Below are 13,271 nucleotides of genomic sequence, written 5' to 3'. Positions count from 1 at the left end.
ATCGTTCGTATTTTTCCAAGACCTTGTGATTTTTCAAACTGCGATATCTTGCTTAAAAATAATATCGAGTGCGAAAGAAAAAATCAAGTTTAACAAATCCCAAGATCGCAAAAATACGACTCCAATTTATTTGTAGTTGGCAGTTTATCACACAGTTTATGTTATTTTAGAATAGTATTTTTTCATTTTAGTAATCCTAACAGTAATCTCGAATCGAACGTGAGTAACGATGAGCACAACTAAATTATTACGATAAGATACTTCAAATGCTCGCATCGGACATGAATTGAATATTTTACGCAACAGAAATCTCGTTATCCGTTTTTTTTGAATCGCCAAGAATGTTACGCGTAAATTTCCGATTCCAATTTTTAACTTCCTCCCTCTTAAGAATCCTGGCTGCGCTCCTGCCTATAAATAATGTCATTTTTTAATTCCGCCACTTTGCCATATTTCTTGGCTATATTGTTGCCAAATTTTATCAAAGCTGTTACTGCTTCTAGGAATAGTTTTAAATTAGCCAAGTCGGTATTTTAAAAAGTAATAGAATAGCTCGCGGAGCCCTTGGGCTCCGTACGGAGCACTTTGAGAACCTATGCCCTACTGGATTTGAACCTGCGAATCTAAGCGGGGTAATCTTAGGTTAGAAATCAAGCGTAGTCCTAAGGCTTAGCACGATGCGCCACTCATTGCGAACGTAGTCAACTGCAGTGCACTGGCTGACATAGATACTAAACACATTAATATACGTCTATACCCTTACGCTGGATGACGAAATCTCAAGATTGTTCTTTATGGCCGTACATACCTGTATCATGATCGCTTTTTACCAAGAGGTCTACTGCAGAGACAGACTCAAAGTGCTTCATACAGAACTAGAGTCTCCGCGAACTATTAGTTTACTCAAAATGACATTAATAAAATTTAAGAAGCATCAAATACATCCGAGTTATTAAATAGAGTAATTTCAAATCACTCATTAATGTTAATCGGTAAGTAACAATTTGTTTGTGTCACGTTCTTATTACGGGGCTCCGTAAATAACAGTCTACCTCTTCACGAGCTCCATAACACCAAATATGTGAATCAGTCGTTGTCGTCGGTATGCACTTGTCTTGAGCAGTCAATTACCGTATTTACTTCACATAGAACCGTGATTAATGCTGTTGCTGATGTTATGTCTCTGCCGTTTGGTTTGAGAAATTACTTTTAGAGTAGGCATCGAAACAACGTCACATTGTGACTCCACTTTTAAGGACATCGCCGTCACGTTATTGTATGAAAACATTCTTGGCTGCGAAAGTCAATGAGCTAAGATTTGTACGTCAATTTAGAGAATGCATTGATATAACGCTAAACACGTCGTTATTCTTTCATTGAGTGGAAGGAAGATTACATTTTTGATGACATCCACGTGCGCGTTTACTCGACAAACAAAACAGACAAATATAATGGAAATGCTGGATTCTTTGTACTAAGCTCCCGTCACTGATGTAAAAATGTGAGATCTGAGAAAAACGGTTCCATTACATTTGAACCCGTGTACATTTGAACCCACGACAATTGCGTCTGCGTACTATTGCACTTATGGAAGTTTTTTTGTTTTACGGATATTTGAACCCATACTAACCCCGACCCATGAGTTTTAGCACCCGCATATAGATTGAACCCGCGGATATACACATGGGTTCAAATGTACATGGTTCAAATGTACGTGGGTTCAAATGTACGGTCACCGAGATAAACACCCCCAAAAATACTATGAACTAGGTATTATGCAATCAGAAAATGTATGAAGCAAATCCTAACCGACATCTTCATTCTGCAACTTTGAGATCACGCGTTAGAAGCGTGATCGGCAAGTAACGGCAACCTGGAGTAATTAAAGTAATCAGTTAAAAATATTTGATTACAACAATCAGTTAGCTTTTTTCGTCAAATATTTGTGCGCGGGAAGCCACAAGCGGGAAGCCACATCGCAGTCACAAATGTTCGTCGTAGGATAAGGTTTGTTTTTGTGTAGGATGTATGGATAAGCTGACTGTTGGGTTATGACAGCGAGTTCGAAACAATATTCAGGTGAGCTAAATGTTCTTTATACTTATTGTTTTCATTGCTATTCTATTGCTTTCATTTTTCTATTGTATAAGTGGTAAATTAGAGGTCTTCGGGCTCCCATAGTATTCGTACCAAGATGGCGCACAACCTGAACACAGTAAAAGAACCTGGTTAGGGTTCAGGTTGTGCGCCATCTTGGTACGAATACTGCCGGATCGCCGTGTATAGATTGGATCTTTGTACAAAGACCTTTTCAACGTTCAAAATAAGAGAATTAATAATTATCCAGTTTAAGTTAGGAATGCAGATTGCGCTGGAAATTCAAATTTTCAAATTATTCCTAACCCCAAATGGATAATTACTAATAAGTCATTTCAAAACGTGGCGGGAGCTTTGTGCAAAAGATCCGATAGATTCAGTCCCGCTGTTCATTGAATATGCTAACTACAGTTCTGCGACAGTTTATTTATTAATATTTTATCTTTTTTTCAGATGCAAAACTATTAAAGGTTGGAGATTCAAAGGCACAAAGTAAAGAACGAGGAATAATACAAGTAAATATCATGGGTGTATAGAGTGCTCCCATAGTATTCGTACCAAGATGGCGCACAACCTGAACACAGTATGTGAACCTGGTTATGGTTCAGGTTGTGCGCCATCTTGGTACGAATACTACCGGATCGCCGTGTATAGATTGGATTTTTGTACAAAGACTTTATCAACGTTCAAAATAGGAAAATTAATAATTATCCAGTTTAAGTTAGGAATGCAGATTGCGCTGGAAATTCAAATTTTTAAATCATTCCTAACCCCAAATGGATAATTACTAAAATCTCATTTTAAAACGTGGCGGGAGCTTTGTGCACAAGATCCGATGGATTCAGTCCCACTGTTCATTGAATATGCTAACTACAGTTCTGCGACAGTTTATTTATCAATATTTTAACTTTTTTTCAGATGCAAAACTATTAAAGGTTAGAGATTCAAAGGCACAAAGTAAACAACGAGAAATAATACAAGTAAATATCATTTAAACATTTTATTTGAATTTCGACGCCTATTTTATTCCTGTACACCACTGTTTTCGTTTAGAATGCTAAACAATTAGATGCGAGCGCACCGCGTCTCGGGTCTTGCGATCAGAGTCGGCATCGTTATGCCACTTATTTGATCGCGTGTTTTCCCTCGAAATTGTAAGTTTTATATTTTCACAAGTTTTAATAATTGTCTTTCGAATCAAATTTCCAAAAAAGTAAGACCCACGTTCACGTTTAAAATGCTAAATAGTTCGATGCAAGCCAACATTGTTACGCTGCTTATTTGATCCTGTGCATTCTATCGAAATTGAAGATTTAGATTCTGTACAAGTTTTAATAATTGTGTTTTAAAGCAGAAGTCCGAAATAGTACTATAAATATAATACCTTGTATCAAATTGGTGTCCTATTTGCGACCCTTAAAATTCGTTGCTCGCTTCTCTGCTGGATAGTGATCTCCAGTTTGCGATCCCCATCGTGAACAATGTGATAATTCTACAAGTTACTGATCAGAGGTAATTAATTAGTCATATACTCCATGAAACAGTTATAAAAGTTCATTGGGTGTTTTACTGTTATTGTAATATTTGCAACTCAGTTTGAAAACCACACCTGATATGTTATAAAATATTAAGCTGAATTTATGAAATTGAATGATTACATATACCTGTAACTGTAGAGTCGATGAAAAGCAATTTTAATGGTAATCTATAATATTTGAAATTTAATGGCAATCGCTGAATGAATTTTATTCGTCTAAATTTTCTTAGTTCTGTGTATTTAAAAAAAATCGGAGAAAAGTTTGGCTTTTATGAAATCGAATGTCGAAATTTATCTGTTACGTATTTTATTGAAACTAACGTCTATTTTTTGCTTTGCAGTGTCTCTGTCAAATAGCATTTGTCTGAATTAACTACCTAATGACATAGTTGGCTCAACGAAATTTAGTTTAATTCAAATTTAGAATTGGCTTGCACAAAATCCAGACATATATATTGATTTTCAGCTTTTTAAAACACTGCTTGGAAGGTGACAGGACAATTTATTATTGTACCAAAAGAAATTCGTCAAGTGCCAGCTTTTCAACACTGAGTGAGATGGAGGCCTATCAAGTCTGAAGAGCAAGTATGTAACCAAATCATTTGAAATCTTTTCAATTTAAATGTCTATAGTATAAATAAATGATATATTGTATTTTTTCGGAAAATCTACATACAAATATTACTTTCAATATATTGAGTATGAGCTCAGTTTTGGTTTGTGTGTCAAATAACATTTTCTAAAAATTACAACCTCAAAATTTGATCATAACATGATTCGCACAACTACCGTTTTATTCTGGCTGTTGAGTCGGTCCAGTGAATAAGGCAAGGGCCATGTTTTAGAAATAAAAATTAAGCTTTTTTCCGTTCCCGCCCAATAGTCGAGGTACAAGAATGCATTAAATTGATCTTATTTTTGTCAGTTTGAGCACCAATGCGCGCTCATAATTGTTTATGGCAAAATCTGTTAAACCAAACCATGCTCATTTCGTAGAATCGCGGAATTAAAATATTCTGTCCTACGAATTAACTGTAGCAATATCCGGTGAATAATGGCATAGTCAGTACAGCGCAGGGGCTAACTGCTGTGTTGTCCCATCTGCTGTCGTTTCGTTTAATCGTCCAAACCGAAAGGCGAATTACTATGTTGTAATGTCAGTCTATTTAAAGGTTATTAGGCCAGCATAAATAAAAGGCGTTTCACCGCAATAGGGTGTCACGTTGTGATTACGACAAACAGTGAAATTTTTTCATAGTGATACTTTTAGTTCAGCAGTGTATATCTGCAGAGATACTGAAAGAATTTGAACTTTGCCTCGTTAAGTGCAATTCGGTTAAAACACAACCCCAACTTAATAACCATGCAAATAATAAAACTTATTTTTTAACTTGCTGTTTTATCATAGGGTGCCTATATATACTAATATGTTTGACATGTTTGGAAACGTAGTCCTGGCCTTTTTCATTAATCTGATGAGCGTTTTTGCCACAAATGGTAGGACACTAACTACCATACTATATAAAGTAATCAGGCTAATTTTTTAAATGTAACTGTAGCTCATTGTGACCTGTACGCTCTGGTAGTTCACAGTTGATATTCATGCCAATGATGTTCCCAACTAGTTCAAACTGAAGTCGCCCAAAATTTCCAATAATGATATTATAAGAGTGAGTCATACTATGTGAATTAAAATAGCCGTTAATCTTACACCTTAAAGAACTTGTGTTTCAACTAAAATTTCCAAAAACGATACTGTATAAATTATATTCAACCAAGTGTAAACTCCTTTTTGATTCTTATCCTCTTGCTAAAAGTCCTAAGTTATCATACCATTCATGTTCATAACTATTTAAAAATAGAGACATAGAAATATGCGTCATATTTTCCCTATTGTTAGTGCGGGTCACGTCATGTTATGCCTAATCATGTGTATTAAGAATAGCTTAATTAATGTAAACTCTTCTATATAAATTCTACTGAATGGTCTCTTTCATATACGGCACTCACCGTCAATATAAGATATAGTAGTTTCAAAACTCTAGAATTCTTACATTTTAAATTAGATATTAGGAACTTGGGTGTCGCTGCTCGATAGCCAGTTTGGTTCCCCGCGACGTCCCTTCCCCAGTAAAACGGTGTAAACTTTCTTTGTGTCGTATTTTATGGTTGTGATACTTTTTACTGGTTGGAAAAAATAAACTTGACTTGACTTGATTAATCGTGTATCTTACCCCCTTTGGTACTAGTTAACCATGACATTCGTGTTCACATGTGTTTCGAACTAAAATCGCATTAAGTTTCCAATAACGATATTATATATAAGTGAGTAGAATCAAGTGCATCAATATGCATCAATACAACCGGGAATCGTACACCCTTTAGTACTGGTTAACAATGGGATTTGTGTCCCAAACTAAAATTTCGAAGGTTACTATATATATACATGAGATCCCACCAATTGTAAATCTACTATAGTCAGCCTATATCTCTATTGCTAGTAGCCTTATGTTCATAAGTGTTTCAATCTGGGAATATATTCCTTATTTCTTTATCGTTTATGCCCTAGTTATGATCTGTCATGTTCTCATACTTATATATGTCTAAAATGTCTAAAATATCTTTGGCTGAAGTTATTTATAAATGTATATTTTCAGGTCTCTGGGATGGGAAGGAAAGACTATAGAGAACTTGAAGGTAATATATAACACACTAATAAATAATTCACTAGTTAAAATTTAGATAATGAGATACAACATAGCACACTGACAGATCATTCCGAATAAGTAATATTTATAATATTGAAAATCTGCAAATAATTATCAAGTTGTCGTCCTTGCATCTTTAGAATAAGCATAGCTTATCACAAGAACGTGGACAATTTTTGAGGGGCGTAAATGTAATTAGAAACAGAAATATTTGTTAAATTTTATCTTTTCCGCCTTATTTTTGATATTTACATTTCTTAATAGCCGTATTTCAATGAATAAAAATATAATTTATATGATGTGTTGCAATATTATACACTGACAAATCATTTCAAAGTAATGTTAGTAAATAAGGGGCAAATCTGAATAATTTGTCAATGAACTGAAAATTAATATTTTTATTTTATGTATCCAAAGTATAAGCATAGCTTCTCTGTGCTCCTGTCAAATTACATTTTCCGTAACTTATAAATCTAAAACCTAATAATGACTTAGTTCGAACAACTATATTTATTCAAATCAATATTATACAAAATTTACTTACAGTTCATTATCTCGCATAAAGTTCAGCTTTCTGAAACTCTTCTTGAAAGCGGAAAAGACATGCGGAGTTATTTGCCCGATTATGCATCACTGAGAGAGGTAGATGCATCGAGTCTAAAGAGCAAGTATGTTATTAAAATCTTCTGAATCTTTCTAATTTACATTCATCACAAACAAGTTAGAATACTATATTATAAAAATCGGTGAAGAAATAAATGATAAAGAGGTGACTCCGCAACCCAATTTCTTGATTGCGGCATTATAAAATATTAAAATTAAAATATAAAACGGAAGATATCACCATAAGTTTTGTTTTAGCAGTCTCGCAGCAGATTGAAAACGCTTTTTAGACATTGTAAATCACAAAATTTGGTGTTATGTTAGAATTTCTTCAAAATATATACCATAATAGTAACTGAAATCAAAACACAGTAAAATGTTCACGCGATGTACCTTTTGTCTATTTTAGAACTAACTACCTATTGAGCCGCATACGACTTCTTCTCGTTATGTGACGATATATAAAATAATTAATGCAAAATATATCGATCGATTTTTTTTGCAATAATTTAGGTTACAATCGTTCGTATTTTTCCATATCTTGGGATATTTCAAACGGCGAAACCTTAAAAAGCCTGCGGCGGGGCGTCTTCAGTTTTGTTACAATTGGTTTCATTGTTCTTCATTTCAAGTCCGCTGATTGACGCGGTATTTTTGAGTTGTAATGATTTTATATTGTCGTAAGACGTAAGTCGTCGCAACTGCAGGTTTCATTGAACATAATCAAGCCAATAAATACCGCATTTTAAATATTGCCGCATCCAGGGGCACAGTCAGGATTTTCCAGTGGGGGTTACGATAAAATTAAAAGAGTGCGCCAAAAGTGCAATTCACGACGACGTAATGCGTTTAATAAACTAAAATGTATGGTCGTTCACAGCGAAATTCTTCAGTTACGTTGTAGCCCGTCTCTCTTTGCCTGATGGTGTTGGTGAATCTTTCACAAGTCGTATTTTAAACGTCGACTATTAATCCGTAGTCAGCGGGTACCTGCATTTAGAAATAAAACATGAAAAATTCGGGAAAATAATTTCAGAGAGAAGTAAAACTCGCAGATGTCAGTAGTGTCATAATGGTTTATATGTCCAAAAATACTCTCGCATGTAGCGCCGATCAAATGCATGAAATGTGAAACTATTACATGGAATTTATTGTTATGAAGTTGAACTTTTATTTCCATTCAATGATTATTTACTTGCGCCGTGATCAGTGGCGGGCAAAATCGTATTTTTTAATCGAGTTAATCGAATATTTTTAACGGACACCGAATAATAGCTATTGTCATTTTGAACGACATAAATTGGGATGTCGGCCGCCGAAACCCCCGCCGTGACAATATTTTTTTTTCGGATTTCACTAGAACAGTGCGGCGTTTTTTATTTCATAATTTTGTCGTAATCGAAGGCCTCAGTGAATTATTAGTCACCGCGATCGTTTTAGCGGCCGACATTCCAATTAATGTTGTTAGACTATATTAAAGCACTTTTTTTTATTCACTAGTAAATATTATTTATCACGGCGGATATCGTAGTTTTTATATTTCGTACATGATTGTGAGTTCACATCGGCAAAGAGGGACAACAAGTGCATTCACAACACAAATTAATTTTATTATGATTTCTATCTTCTGTGTATGATTTCTATCACAGTTTGTAAATTACAGTCCCAATTTTAGGCGAACAATACCATCATTATTGACCCCGGGGTGCGATATTTTTGAAGCGGATATTTGGACATTTCTATGCATTTAATTTTAGATCGTGTCGGTGTTACTTTCGTGTTAAATAATAATTAAAGAACTTCGCAAATTGGTAATCACTACAATACTTACTGTTGAATGTTCACGTAACTCAACTTTGTTAAAACACTTTTTTATTGATACTAACCACATGAATAAATCGGCAATAATGGAATTTCTACGTGGTCAAAATAATATTGTTTATGTATTTTTAATATAAGCTTACCTTTGATTTACCTCTGTTAATAAGCATTTTTTCTGATTTGTAACTCCAAAACTTGATAATGAAACTATATATTTATTTTTCAGTTTTCTAAATCACTGCTTGAAAGAGTCATTGCATCAAACGGACATTGTTATTAGTCTGGTGCCTCACGGAGTGAGATGGAAGCCTATATAGTGTAAAAAGTAAGGAGCAAGTATGAAATCTTATAAATCTTTCAATTCATATTTTGTCAGATATAAACTGAAATATCATGTTAAATCCCGCTAGTCAGAAAGAACTGCAAATATTTGAATTATCCTCACAAGATGTCCGTAATATTCCGCCCAATTTTATTTATATAATTTCGTAAAGTCATATAATGCAATGGTTTCCACCCGCTAGTTCACGGGAGGTGCAGTTTTTAGCTGGTATGCAATAAATGTTTCTGCTTTGTTAATTTTGTATGCACAATTCCCGAAAACTTCCTTTTCGGGCATTCTCCCATCGTTTGATAAGTATCGAAGTATGCGGCAGTCCGCCAGCAATTGGGTTATAATACTGGTAATGGGACAATTGCGGCTGCATTAATACAATTGGTCGGGCCTCATTTTATAGTATTTATTGTATTCGTACTTTATGGGTTTATTTCACTGCCATAGCGTTTTGTTAGGTTTTCAATAGTCTAGCTAGAATAGTAGTTTTTAACCAGGGTTTAATCGACTTTTTGTTTTTTGTTGGGGTAACAGGGGTTCGACGAGGTTCCTTTAAATTAAAACAGTTTTCTATTATGGGAATTTCTATCACATCGTCTACTAATTATGCAAATATAACAGCAGTTCATCTCAGATATTTAAACTTACACGTTCAACAACCTTAAATTAGCGTTGCTGTTTGTATAGCGTTGCGCAGTTGTAAGTTTGTAAGTTTTAGTGAACCCGTCATCTCCACAGATGTCGCTTTTCATTTTCTATAACCTTGCACGAAATTATGCTTCCCCTTTATAAAGTCTTAATTGGGTTCCTAATTTCAACCATCTGGTACAATGGGGTTTGGCGGGAGCTTTCAGGATAGCGCAGGGGTTTAACAAGCTCGTTAGGGTTTAGAATTGGGAAAATCTACGGTGTATTATTTTATTTGATGTTGCCATGTCGCTAGAGCAGACAGGTACGAATAGATTTGTTTAAATATATATCCAATTCATATCTAATTTATCAAATTACATTTTCGGTCAATCATAAACCCAAAACTTGACATAGTTCATATAGTTCACATAATGTCATTGTTCGAAAAATTATTGGTACATTCAAATTTTAACCCCCAAGCCGAAATTAGATCGAAATAATTAAACATTTTTCTGAAATCAATCATTTTTTGTAAAATTTACCATCTTCCAATACACCATTGTGCACCGCAAGTTTTTGTTGAATTAAGTTTTTGGACACGTCAGTGTACATAACGATTGTTTCAATATTATGTTGTTGTTCTTGGTAGTATTCTTCTCTTTCATCATGATGAAATCGCTTTTCGTTTCGAATACTGGACCAATTGCTTTGAAATTTTCAGTGGTTAAAGATTGATTTTTTTGCCAGAAGGCTATTACTTTTACTTCTTACAAAAATTTCTGTGGACTTCAAAGATTCGCGTTTTTTATGTGGCAGAATAAAAAATAGCGACACCTTGTGACGTGTCCATATATTTGAGCACAGCTCTTTTGTTTGTATTAGTCCTCGATTTAATGGAATATTCAAATACTTCCCCGCTAGATCGGAAAAGTTCGGAATAATTCAATATTTTTGAAAAAACTTATAGTGCAATATAGCAATTATCTAAGTATATTACCACATTTGTGAATGTTTCTTTGAAAAATGAGAGATTTGATTTGAAATTGATGCTTCCATTGAATTGAATTTAAATCCGTCGTTAACTGAAAGCTTTAAGATAACAAGTTAGTGGTTGTCCAGCTTGGGTTAGGAAAAATTAAAAAATTTTCAATCTGCATTCGGGGGTGTTTTTTGAAATAAATGCTTTCGTTGAATTGAATTTAAATCTGTTGTTAACTTAAATGCCCAACCCAAATTTGTGTTTGGTGAATTTTTATGTAAATACAAAAAATTCTGATAAATAATAATTTATTCATTCATAAGTCATTGTCGCGTGAATGTCCTAGCCGTACAAAAATACATTTGTGAATGCTAAATGATGTGGACTGTTTTTTACTTTGAGTAAAACAGTAAAGATGCAAAGTAAGAATGTTAAGCTAAATAGTGGGGAAATGAAAGAAAACGTATTAACAAAAAAGCGCTGGATGTTTCCACGAATTTAAGAAAGAAATGAAATGATCACTTCTAATTCTCCGATGAAGCGAAATAAATTGGTAGATTCGAAAGTACGCAACATGAGGACTTTTCATTAAATTTTCAGAATTTTCTGATTTTGTCACAACAACACTGATCAGTTTGTTCTTCATTAGGGATTGCGAATACTTTAGAATAGTTCTGTTTTATCAGCTGAATTGTTATTTATCCGAAGCTGACACTGAATATTCATAGTTTCTAATATGTGTATTGAAATGGTTTATTTTTGAACAAAAAGTTAAAATGTCTTAAGCAAGCTGACAAGCTAGAAAAATCTTATTTACACTGCACGTATGCCAGGTCATATTTATTAATCCCTCGCTCAATCGTATGTTTTTCTCTTTTTAGCTGATCCTCTGCTAATGAGTGCTAATACAATACAAAGCAGCAATAATCGCGAAAGTCGTTCAGGTTCATTCGTGGGCCGTTTTTCCGGAGTTCCTAACATTTCAAATTTTTCATTTTGTCAAGGCTAGTTTTTTATTTCACATTTTGTTTTGTCTCTGTACAACACATTTCCTATAGTTTATGATTGTTATCAAATTGCTGTGTAGTTCTTTGCGTTTCATACTTTTTCATTTCTTTTTGTTGTCAAGACTTTATGATAGTTTTTGATTTTACAGTTTTTTGCTCTCGGTTTAAAAAAGACCATAATATTATAGTGTGAATTTTTACACGCATTTTCTACTTGAGTCTCTATCTTATCGTTTGTTCTCCTTTTTTCCCCTAATAATAGGTCATCTATAAACTTGTTTTGGTATCATGATGCCATGAAAAGATAATATCATTTGAACTTACGGGTTATGTTCTGATAGTTGCGTTTTTTTACTGTAACTTGGTTCTAATTTTATTGCTCGATTCAAGTTAGAATGATTTTGAGTCGAATCACGTCCAAATAATAACTCTGAGGACAGCTAAACTAACCCGATATGATATGTTCATTTTGCAATAATATTTTTTACCTTGAATAGTTATTTTTTAACAAATGTTCATATTACTATCGTGTATTATTTACTTGTTTTATTTTATCATTAATTGCGGTATATTGACTTTTCACTTATTTCAATTTCGGTTTGGAATGATTAAAATGAGTGTAGTGCTGGTCAAAACTAATTTAAAAAGCTTTCGGTAAAAGGTATCGGGTATCGGTAATATCGGCAATTTTTTGGTATCGGCATTGGTATCGATATCGGCTAAATGTAGACTGATATTTTCGAAATAATCAACTTTTAATCTATTCCATAATGTTTTAAAAAGTAGGTTGAAATACTGACATGAAAATTATTTTTTTCTCGGAGTGATCGTCTTCGCGCTATTAGCCTCGTTAGGTAGGAGCAATGTAGTTTCCCAACCGCGCGAATAGAAACGAGAATATGATTATGACATGATTTTAGCCATTTATCAGCCCAACTAATTTGGCTATTTTTGAAGTTTTTTTATATTGACATTTTTAACATTCCATGGAAATTATGAAGAAATATATCGGAAGAAATTTTTCGATGTGTAAAATGCAAAATACGACGTCATAATGGCATAAAATTCTACGCACGCAACTCAGACAGAATGAGTGAACATTTATTTATTTTACCACCCACAGTAGCCAAACCCGAATAGATAATGACATAGTTCGAACAACTATATCTCTTCTCTGTATTTCTGTCTTGTGAATTAAATACCTTGATAATGTCTTAGGTCAACGAAATTTAGTTCCACCTAAAGTAAGATGGACTCGGTATGCACATAATATGGCATTAAATTGATATTTTTATGTATTTTTAATATAAGATTAGCTTTGCTTTACCTCTGTCAAACAGCATTTTTTGTGATTTATGACTCCAAAACTTGATAATGAAACTATATATTTATTTTCAGTTTTCTGAAACGCTGCTTGAAAAAGTCATTGCATGAAACGAAATCGACAGTGTTAACAGTATGGTGCATCACAGAGTTAGATGGAAGCCTATTTAGTCTAGAGAGTAAAGAGCAAGTATGTAATCTTATAAATCTTTCAATTCATATTTTGTCCGGT

At 33.8% G+C, this 13,271-nt stretch overlaps 1 long non-coding RNA gene across 2 annotated transcripts; it reads left to right on the top strand.

The window, feature by feature from the left end:
- The first annotated feature begins 1,964 nt into the window (after window positions 1–1,964).
- Window positions 1,965–13,055, top strand: LOC144422901 (uncharacterized). 2 transcript variants are annotated; one of them, XR_013475433.1, is made up of 8 exons: window positions 1,965–2,079; window positions 2,551–2,612; window positions 3,016–3,077; window positions 4,101–4,219; window positions 6,292–6,331; window positions 6,889–7,010; window positions 8,993–9,091; window positions 11,591–13,055. It is a non-coding gene; the product is annotated as an uncharacterized LOC144422901 (long non-coding RNA). The 2 variants fall into 2 exon arrangements; XR_013475432.1 differs by having other exon boundaries at window positions 8,993–9,102.
- The last annotated feature ends 216 nt before the right edge of the window (window positions 13,056–13,271 follow it).

Source organism: Styela clava, chromosome 5 (assembly GCF_964204865.1).
Source record: "Styela clava chromosome 5, kaStyClav1.hap1.2, whole genome shotgun sequence".
NCBI classification, from domain to species: Eukaryota; Metazoa; Chordata; class Ascidiacea; order Stolidobranchia; family Styelidae; genus Styela; species Styela clava.
The sequence above is the reverse complement of the archived record's forward strand: the minus strand, read 5'-3'. Positions and strand labels throughout refer to the sequence as shown.